Source organism: Trichechus manatus, unplaced genomic scaffold (assembly GCF_000243295.1).
Source record: "Trichechus manatus latirostris isolate Lorelei unplaced genomic scaffold, TriManLat1.0 scaffold00028, whole genome shotgun sequence".
NCBI classification, from domain to species: Eukaryota; Metazoa; Chordata; class Mammalia; order Sirenia; family Trichechidae; genus Trichechus; species Trichechus manatus.
The window spans coordinates 22,069,739-22,078,499 of record NW_004443964.1 but is presented as its reverse complement, the minus strand read 5'-3'; positions in this window follow the sequence as shown (position 1 = coordinate 22,078,499).

Here is an 8,761-nt window from a genome sequence, read left to right as displayed (position 1 = left end):
CACACACACACACACACACACACACACACGCGACGCGACTTTCAGTACCAGTCCTGACCGCCTGCATTTTTTAGGGAGAGCATTAACCTTTAAGTATTTGTTGGCAAAGGTTGGGGTCTTGAGAGTTCCTTGCACCTCTCCCCTTCTTCCCTCTGTAGTCAGCTGCCCCTAGTCCCAGTATCCTCTTTGGCATTTCAGGTTAGCAGTTTGTGGGTGGGTTTGTGTGTTATGTGTGGGTTTTTGTTTTGTTTGGGTTTTTTTTCAAAAAGCAATAAAAATGGGTTGGGTTGGAGGGGGGGGACGGATGGGCTGGTGGGATTTTAGTTTTCCTTTGACAAAAGACTGGTTTCTTTTCAAACTTGTCCAGGGGGAAAAAAAAGGTGGGTATCTGTGCTTTGAAAGAAGGCCCTGGGCAGGCTCTTTGTGAAGGTGGGGGTGGGGTTGAGTGTTTACATGACATTCTATATCACAAGATTGATAGACTGTTTGTAACAGATGTTTCTTATCTTCCTCCCCCCACAAATAAAAGTCAAGACTTTTCTTAAAAGTTAGCAGCCAGAGAAGTGATGTATAAAGTATCTTTGACGCTGGTATGAGAATTCCAGTTTCCAACACACATCATTTCCCTCAACTATTTGGAATATTTTAGAATTTTAATTCCAAAGGGTCGATTTGAAGACGGAGGGGTGGGGTGGAACAAGTTTGCCACATAACTCAAATTTTCACCATCTCCAGATTCTTGATAATAGTGCAAATTAAAAGCTAATCATAATAATAAGGTGCATTTAATTATCTTCAAGAGATCTACCCCTTTAATTGTATTTAACAGGGTTGTAACATTTTATTAGTTTAACCAAACCACACCTCCTCTTTCTCTTTTCCCCTGCCTATTTGGTGGGGGTAGGTGGAGGGGTGGAGATAGGCCTCCCAGCCCCAGGCCTTGCGTTTTTAGCTGAATGGTGATGGGGAAAATGGTGCCTTACCACCCTTTGTTGGCTGTCTTTTGGAACAAGGGAGAAAGTTAGAAATCCAACTTCAAAGTGTTTGTGTTAGTTTACGTTGGGGGAGGGAAACTAGAAATGTTTGGTGGTAATTGAAGTCATATGTGGGGCTTTGTTTGGAATTGTATGAAGCCTGGGGATTCCAGCAGAGCCCCACCCCTAAAATATATATGTATATATAATCTCCCCCAAATCATTTGTGCCAGTGACTAACATTTTAAGTTGAAACTAGCTTTTTATAAAATGATATATACGAAGTTTCCAACATAAGGTTCCCTCAACTATCAAAGAAAAGCGGGGGGGAGGGGAGGTGTACTGCCCTGTAGCTCCATTTGTTGCAAGATTCTAAAGGAGCCCCACAAGAGCTGCAGGAAAGAGTTAAATTACAAACAAATTGTGTCTCCTGGAAATAATGGCCAAACCCCTTGAATCGGGTGGGATTTTCCAGGGGCTGGGATTGAGCCTAGTGGGAAGAGGAGTGCTTATCTCTTGTTGAAGATTTGGGGAGAGCCCTCCCCCACCTCTGAGCCCCCATCCCTGCTCTGTGTGCTTTTGGTACGATTCTCCCTGGACCTTTACCTTGAGGGCAGGAGGAGACGGTGGACTAGCAACGATTACCCTTTCCTTCCCAGAGTGGGGGTGGGAGGATGGGAATTTTGGTAAAGAATGTTCTTTCTTTCTTTCCAAGCTCCTTCCTCAAAGTGTACTGCCAACATACGGGAAGAGGGCCTGAGAAAACTGACAAAATAGGTTTTATGACTAGGGAGGAGAATGGATTCTCCTGTTTTGGGAAAGGAAAGATCTTATACACGCCCTCCCTTTCTCAAAGGGTAGCCAAGGGCTGAATTACCTTACAGAAAGTGGGGGGTGGGGAACCTCCCCCACTGCTCTCCTACTTTAATAAAACAACTCTTAGAGGAAGGGAAGCTCTACCCCACTTTGTAGAATTTAGGCTACTGGGGACAAAGTGCCTTGGAGTGTAGGTCCCCAAAGCTAAAACTTCTGAGCTCACTGCCACACTGGAAGAGGGTCTCCCACTCCCCTGATTGGAAAACCAGTCTAAAATGTGTGCTTGGAGGTCTGCTTTTGCAGATTTCTAGGTCTACTATAGGCAGGAAACTGTTTCCATGTTGTAAATTGGTTGGAAAACTCTCTCTGGAAGAATACGCTTTTTGTCTGGTAGAGGGTCAGGACCCAGAAGGAAACCCCTCACCTGAGGTCCTTGGGCCGAGGTCAGGTCTCAGACCTGATTTCTACTGGCTTCTCGCCCTCACCACTGCTGGCTCTCCTCCAGACTCCCCCTCTTTATTGATGGGACTTTCATTTTCCTCCTCCAAACTCCAGGCTTCTCTTCTCAAAACCTTTCCATTAGCTACAAATTCTCTGCCCGCCCCAGAAAAGGTAATTTCGGTTTTCTAAGACAGCATTCTTCTGTACACAAAACCAGAGAGCGAGGATCAGGCTCCGGTCAGCAGGACCTGGAGCTGCTGACTTCTGGATTATTCCAAAGAACTCTCCAAGAGAGTGTTTAGGCCCCAGATCTGGGCTGGATTCTGAGGGTGGGGAGACACTGACCCAGGGTGCAGCGGGGCATGTCTGGGGCAGCAGAGCCCAAGCTCCTGCCAGTCCTGAGGCAAGTCATCTCCTCTCTAGCCTCAGGGCTCACTGTTAGCAGGGTCCCTTCTCTAGACTCACTCTCTTCACCTCTAAATGGATCTTAAACTTCTCAGGGCCACTGACCTCTCCAAGAATCTGAAAAATCTTTGGACTTTCTACGGGAAAAATGCCCAGACTCCTGTGAACAGACAGTTTTGCATATAACTCCAGGAGGTTTATGGACCATCTGTCCCCCTGTCCACCAAACTAGTCCTGGTCTAGACGTTTTCTAGTCCTGATTACTTCTCCAAGGGGCAACTTTTACCTCCTCAGACTCTAGTATTCCCCAGTCTCTAATCACCTTTGCTATGGAAAGGAGGATCAGGAGGAAAACCATCAGGCCTACAAACCTAGGAGGCCTTGAAACCAGATTAGCCACTTGTTCCTGTCCCTCACTCAGGTAGCAAATTATCAAGATGTAGTAGGGTAGAATGTATAACACTTTAGTCATGGGGAATAAAGGGGAGAGAGAGAAAGAGAGTATGGCCATGTGAGACCATCCTGGAGTCAGTCCTGGCTCTGCGCTTTGGAGCTGTGAGCCCTTGTGAATATTTCTTAACCTCTGAGCCCCAGTGTCCTCATCTGAAAAAAGGCAATATGTAGTACAAATAACTGATGCTGAGACACGTTGTGATGTTTAAACTTGCCTCAGAAGCTCTGTAGATAAAAAATTGTCTATTTTGGGAAGAAAAAAGCAATAGCATCTCTCTGGCAAGGTTGTGAGCATAAGATAAACCAAAAAAATCCATTGCCATCGAGTCGATTCTGACTCATAGTGATTCTGTAGGACAGAGTGGAACTGCCCCATAGGGTTTCCAAGGCTGTAAGCTTTATAGAAGCAGACTGACAATCCTTCTCCCATGGACAACCACCGACCTTTCGGTTAGCAGCCAAGCACTTAACCACTGCGCCACCAGGGCTCCTTGGAACATTACATAAGGTGATGTATATACACAGCGGACATATAGCAGAAGCTAAAGAAACTGAACAGCTTTTCTAGTTACTTGGATAAATTTCTAAAAGTAGAATCACTGGATCAAAGGACATGCATTTCTTGAGGGCCTTTTAACCTATTGTTTCTGGTAGTTTTAACAGAATAGAGTGGTCTCCCCTGCTCCCAGTTTTTCTGCCTGTCCCTGGGTGCCAGCCCAGAGCCCCTCCTAGTCTAGTGTTTCCTTGGGGTGCTGGTCGGCAGTGTTTTTCTCCCTCTCTTCTCTGATTAGGACAGAAATGTCTTACCCGCCTGAGTGAGCAGGGCACACTCAAAGGCGGGCTCTCCCCAGAGGCTTTGAAGCTGGTTAATTAGGGCTAGGGCGGTCACAGCTGGCTTCCCCTGCACACCCACACCCCCCCTACCTGCCCCAACCCCAGCTGCCTTGCTTTCAGCTGCAGACCTGCAGGTCCTCCAAGCCATCTGAGAAGGACCCAGGATTTGAGGTAAGGAAGGGCCAAGGAGACAACAGCTGAGAAAGGACAAGATGGGACTTGGAACATGGAACAAGCTCATGGACCACTGAGTTCAGGGAGGACTGCCAATGCCTGGCACCCCTCCTCATTCCCAGTGGAGCCTGGAGAGGGGCCAGCCTGGGTTGGGGGCTGAGCCCTGGGCCCTTTGTTTGAAAGCCAAGCTCTCTGACGGCTCCAGCCTCCCAACCCGGCCCTTATAATTAGCACCAATCAGAGTGTTTATGTCAGGGCCTCGTGCGGAACTCAGAGCCCCATGATTTCATTCCAAATCTGGGGGGAGGGGAGGCAAGGGAAAGGGATTTGTGTGGGGACAAGCAAAAGGGAGGATGCAGTAAGGGGTGATGAGGAAACCAGAGGTGAGAGGAAGAGGAGGAGGACCAGAAGTAGGGAGGGCAAGTGCCCTCAGCTTGGCCATCACAGGGGTCAGGACCCCTTCCTAGGGTAGCTTGCACCCAAGCATCCTGACCCTGGGCCGGGGCTGCCGGCTTTCGAGGCAGGCTCTGTGGGTGGGTGGGCTTATGCCAATCGGAAATGGCTTGGATATAATTAACCCAACTAATCACCAGTCTCAGCCTGGTGGGAGGGGAGAGGACAGTCCAGAGCTCCAGTTCCCCCAGGAAGCTCCAGTCTCCCCATTCTCCTTCCTCTGTCTAGGGCCTGGGGTGTGCCAGGCAATAGAGCTGCTTAGATTGTGGAGTCAGAGGGTGGGCAGGGAAGGGCTGTGGGAAGAGAGGCTGCTCCCCCTTATCTCTGACCTTGTGGGGGAATGTGACAGGAAGGAGGGTGCCCGAGGTGGCAGGCTGGGGAGCAACAGCAGGAGTTGTCGGCAGGAGGGTGGGAGAGAGGATTCTCAGCCACTGTTCCCAGGTGGCACTGGGTGTGTCCCAGACTCAATTTAGCAGCACCATCCCCACCCCCACCCCCACCCCCCGGCATACGCCACTGCCAGTCTAGGCCTCACAGGGAATTCTCTGGAGTAGGATGTGGCTTGTAGGAAATCTGTGTACTGGGTTTGGTGTCCTGTTTGGGGGGAAGGAGACAGAGTGTGGGGTCTGTGCTTGTAACTCCCTTGCTTAAAATCCTGCTAGGCTTCCTCGCAGCCTCCAAGGAGTGTCCAAACTCCTTCTCTCACTCAGCATATAAACCTCTCCACCATCTGGCCCCTATCTCTCCAGTCTTGCTTCCCATCGCTCTTTTCCACACTCCTGTGCTGCAATCTCCCGAACGCTATCTTCTCTGACCAACCATGCCCCATGACTTTGCCCATACTGTTCCTGTGCCCAAAATTCCTTCTCTACCTCCCTTTGGCCTGGATATTAACTGCTGGTACCTCAGAACTCAGGAGTCCCTGGGTGGAGCAAACGCTTAAGCGCTGGACTACTAGTTGAAAGGTTGGCAGTTCAAACCCACCAAGAGGCACCTCAGAAGACAGGCCTGGCAATCTGCTTCCAAAAGGTCACAGCCTTGAAAACTCTATGGAGCAGTTCTACTTGACATACATGGTGTTATGGATTGAATTTTTCCCCTAAAATGTGTGTCAACTTGGCTAGGCCGTGGTTTCCAGTAGTGTGTGATTGTCCACCATTTTGTCATCTAATGTGATTTTCCTACTTGTGGTAAATCCTACCTCTGTGATGTTAATGAAGCAGGATTAGAGCCAGTTATGTTGATGAGGCAGCACTCAATCTACAAGATAAGGCTGTATCTTAAGTCAATCTCTTTTGAAATATAAAAGAGAGAATCGAGCAGAGAGACATGAGAACCTCATACCACCAAGAAAGCAGCATCAGGAGCGGAGCACATCCTTTGGACCTGAGATTCCTGCCCTAAGTCCTAGACCAGGGGAAGACTGATGACAAGGACCTTCCCCCAGAACTGATAGAGAAAGCCTTCCCCTAGAGCTGGCGCCCTGAATTCGGACTTCTAGCCTCCTAGACTGTGAGAGAATAAATTTTTCTTTGTTAAAGTCATCCACTTGTGGTATTTCTATTGTAGCAGCATTAGATAACTAAGACACATAGGGTCGCCATGAGTTGGAATTGACTCGACAGCAACTAACAACAACAACAACAACCTCAGAACTCAGGTAAGGTGGCCCCTCTGCAGACAGCCACACCCCCATCTGTCCTCAGCACTGTGCTCTCACCTGTCACAGCACATCACACTATTATTAGTTGTTTGTCTCCCTTCTGGATTGTGAGTTATTGGAGGCAGGGAGTATGTTTTGTGTGTCTTTCATCTCAGAGCCTAGCAAGATGCCAGGCACGTAGTGGAACCTGGACTTGAATTCTGGCTCGGCCACTTGCTGGCTGTTGAATTTGGACATATTACATAACCTCTCTGTTCATCATCTGTAAATGGGAATGTAATTATGTTTACCTTGCAAGACTGGTATGAGGATTAAACAAACTAATTAATATAAAGTGTTGAAAACAGTGCCTGGCACATAGTAAATGATTAATAAGTGCTAGTTAAGCTTATTCATTCATGTGTTGGCTCAGTAGATATGTATTTAGTACTTACCATGAGTAAGGTACTTACTAAGCCCTGGAAATGCACAAACTCAGTCCCTGCCCACATGAGCCTACCATTTAGTTTGTTGAGTAAATGAATGGATACATATTAGATATAGTGCTGTGGGTTTATCTGTTTTATGTTTTGTTAAACAAACTCACTATGTAAGTGTTTGAGACTGTTTCCGGGCTCAAATATGAAATCATGACATATCTGTTTGGATAGTGTAAATAAGTAATAAAATTGGGGATAATCCCTTATAAACCTGACATATATAATCTGATGTTTGGAGCATATGGAAAACCTTGTCCAGGGCAGAGGGTCCTAGAAATCCTCCTGCTCAATCTTCACTGCTAATGGGAATGTTAAAAAATAATTTTTGTGCAAGGCGAAGTTATGATTTTCATACAAATATAAAATGAACACATCAAAAATTTTATTTGAGAGGGGTATTCACTAACTAGATGGTAGATAAGAATTATCTTAGGTGAAGGGAAAGACAACACACAATACAGGGGAAGTCAGCACAACTGGACTAAACCAAAAGCTATGAAGTTTCCTGAATACAACCAAACACTTCGAGGGACAGAGTAGCAGGGCGGGGGTCTGGGGACCATGGTTTCAGGGGACATCTAGGGCAATTGGTGTAACAAAGTTTATTAAGAAAATGTTCTGCATCCCATTTTGGTGAGTGGTGTCTGGGGTCTTAAAAGCGAGCAAGTGGCCATCTAAGATGCATCAATTGGTCCCAACCCACCTGGAGCAAAGGAGAATGAAGAACACCAAAGACACAAGGAAAATATTAGCCCAAGAGACAAAAAGGGCCACATAAACCAGAGACTCCATCAGCCTGAGACCAGAAGAACTAGATGGTGCCCGGCTACCACCAGTGACCACCCTGACAGGGAACACAACAGAGAGTCCCTGACAGAGCAGGAGAAAAGTGGGGTGCAGAACTCAAATTCTAGTAAGAAGACCAGACTTAATGGTCTTACTGAGACTGGAGGGACACCGGAAAACATGGTCCCCTGACTCTCTGTTAGCCCAGAACTGAAACCATTCCTGAAGCCAACTCTTCAGACAAAGATTAGACTGGACTATGGGACATAAATGATACTCGTGAAGAGAGTGCTTCTTAGCTCAGGTAGATACATGAGACTAAATGGGCAGCTCCTGTCTGGAGGCGAGATGAGAAGGCAAAAAGGGTCAGGAGCTGGCTGAATGAAATCCGGGCTGGAAAGGAGGAGTGTGCTGTCACATTATAGGGAAAGCAGCTAGGGTCACACAGCAATGTGTGTATAAATTTTTGTATGAGAAACTGACTTGAACTGTAAACTTTCACTTAAAGGACAATTAAAAATTTTTTTTTATTTGACTCATTAGTTAATGAGGAAAGCAGTAAGATGTTTCAACCAATTCAAAGGAGACTCCTAAGAGTAAAGACATGTATAGGCCATCAGGAATGCTGAAATAAATTTGCTTAATAGATGTAAAACTGATCAATATCCACTAGGTACTATCCATCTGGCAATAATCAATTGCATCCCCACCAGGCACAATTTTCATTTCTATGGATGAGAATCATCTCCATTATTATCAGTTTTCTGAGTTCTAAAATAATTCATCTGCAATAAAAGCTAAAGATAATCTGCAAGGACGCTCAGCAATGTTTTTGACCATTTCAAAGTCTTTCACAATTTTCCTTGACAGGAAGCTCTGAACTCATATATCTCAAGATGACAGGTGCCACTCACCCTTCCAAACAAAGAGCTTAAGCACCAGTAGGGAGCCCAGTTCCATCCAGGGAGAGCTGGAAAGCTTCCAGACATCTCCAGGCTGGCACAGCCTTTGTTCACCTATTCTTCCACAACCCTAGTTCTCTGGCTCCTCTCTATCTCTTGCCTTCCTCTTTCCCACTCCACTTCCTCTTTTACATCCCCTCTAATTGAGCACCCAGCCCATTTATCCCTCTACATGGTAGCTACCATTTATTGAATACTTTCTATGAGCCAGAGACTGTGCTAAGCACTATGTTGTTGTTGGCTACCATTGAGTCAGTTCTGACTCATGGCAACCCCATATGTGCAGAGTAGAACTGTTCCGTAGGATTCTCAAGACTGTAA